The following is a 2,361-nucleotide window of genomic DNA, read 5'->3' as shown; positions in this document are numbered from 1 at the left end:
CGAGCCCACCGCCGCGTTCGGCCTCGCCGGCGGCTCAACGCCGGCGGGATTGACCGGGTCAACCCTGCTAACTACCCCCCCTGTGACACTGACATGTGGGGCCCGACCCTGCTAATTTTTAGTTTAAGATTAGCTTGACAATTAATTAACTCCATTAATTAACCATGACACTGGCGTATGGGTCCCACTGGTCAGGTTTGACCTGGACCTGGCCGTTGACCCACTGACATCACGCTAACATCATGCTGACGCAATTATTTATTTTCTGGATTTAATTTAATTAGGGAATTCCAGAAAATTAGCAAAACTTCAAAAAATCATAGAAATTCAACCGTAGCTCAGATTGAAATAATTTATATATGAAAAATTATCACAAAAATCCAATCTATCCATCTGTACTAGTTTCATGCATGACAAACCAACCTAAACCTGCTGTATAGGTGAAAAAATATGAATGGCATATATAAGAGCTTAGTTTGGAGCTGCATTTGAACCCTTGGTTCAAATGGACTTCATTCAAACAGAATGCTAGTTGCATTAGCTCAAACAAAATCACATCTACATGCCATGTTCATGCATCATATTGTTGCATATGCTTGTGTATTGATTGTCGACACCGTTCCTTCTCCATAGGTCCTGCTCCGGAGAGTGCTCCAGAGTACCTGTCTGAAGAGCAGTGCCCCCTCTGTTGATCTACCAGGCAAGCAAACCCCCTTGTTCATTCTGATACAATCCTACTCTCTCGCTCCTGCTCTCAGTTATTGCATTAGGACAACAATGATTCATCTGCTACTTTGTGCTGCGGTAGTTGAACCCATTCCTCTGCATGACCTGTCATTGCCACAGTAAATAGTTGAAACCCACTAGCATGTGTAGGAGTTGATTGAGCCATATTGTGTTCTTACCATGCTATGCCTGCTATTGCTTAGAGTGTGTCAGGTCTGATTCATTGCGAATGAATTGGAGTACAGTGCTATGTTCCGATGCTGAGAGTGAAGTGTGTGAACACGATTTGGTAAAGGTAGCGGTGAGAGGCCATGTAGGAGTACATGGTGGGTTGTCTCACTGGAACCGTCCTTAAGCACTGAGTTCTATGTATGTTGTCCAATGACTCGATACTACCACACATTGGGTTCCGGTAACTCGACCCCTCTCGACTTATTAACCAACTTGATCTCTGTCCAGGAGTCGCAACTAGTTTTTGGTGTTTGTAGGTAGTGCTATTTTTCTACCAAGTGGCACCCGACAGGGTGGGCTTGGGACAGACTAGGCACACGTGGCCTGGTGTACCGAGTGGCACCCGGATGGTGGGCTCGGGAACCCTGCACACATCGTTTGGGGCCGTGATCAAAACCCCGGCCGGATCTCCTTGCGGATGGAACCCAGATAGGCGATAAACCTGGACTAGAGTCTTGTGTGGTTAGTCAGGTCGTGGCCGACACCCTCGCCAGGCTTCCGCTTGAAGGTTGCCGAGTTACATGACGTGTACATGGTGGTAAGTGGCGAGAGCGTGTGTGAAGAAGTACACCCCTGCAGGGTTAACATGATCTATTCGAATAGCTGGGTCCACGGTTATGGACTTCTTGGATGCTTACATGGTACATAGACAACTTGAAGTGGATACTCTAAAATGCTCAAGACAAGTGTGAGTGCTATGGATGGCCTTCTCGTAGGGAGACGGGGATGAATCCATAGTAGTGTATTGTGTGGTGATTAGTGGACTCGTGTGCGCCATATCACCTCAAGAGTTTCTGGTAGTCGTAGAACAGGATAGCCACAGAGTCAAAGCTAGCTTGCTGCAACTAAACCCCACATTACCCTCTTGATACAAATGCATGTATGATAGGATCTGATGTAAGTCTTGCTGAGTACCTTTGTACTCATGTTGCTTTATTTATGTTTTTGCAGCGGAGACTTCGGTCTTACTAGTGTTTCTGTGGACTTCGACGAGTAGCTTGTACCTCAGCTACGATCTTGATCAGATGTTGTAGATAGTCAGACTCTTCAGCCTTTTTCATTTGTAGATGTCTGTACTCAGACATGTAATGCTTCCGCTTGTTGCTTGTTTGCTCTGAATGTTGGGTCATGTGACCCCTGTTTGTAATAAATGCTATGATGGCTCTTCTGAGCCTTTATCTATATGAGCTGTTGAGTTATGCTGTGATGCCATGTTGTACAGCACATACTTGCATGTTATGCGTACGTGTAATGTGTATTGCTATGTCTGGGATCTGACTATCTAGTTGTTTATCCTGAGTAGCCTCTCTTACCGGGAAATGTCTCCTAGTGCTTCCACTGAGCCCTGGTAGCTTGCTACTGCTCCGGAACACTTAGGCTAGCCGGCATGTGTCCTTCTTCGTT

Source organism: Triticum aestivum, chromosome 2B, assembly GCF_018294505.1.
Source record: "Triticum aestivum cultivar Chinese Spring chromosome 2B, IWGSC CS RefSeq v2.1, whole genome shotgun sequence".
In the NCBI taxonomy this organism is placed as follows: domain Eukaryota; kingdom Viridiplantae; phylum Streptophyta; class Magnoliopsida; order Poales; family Poaceae; genus Triticum; species Triticum aestivum.
The sequence above is the reverse complement of the archived record's forward strand: the minus strand, read 5'-3'. Positions refer to the sequence as shown.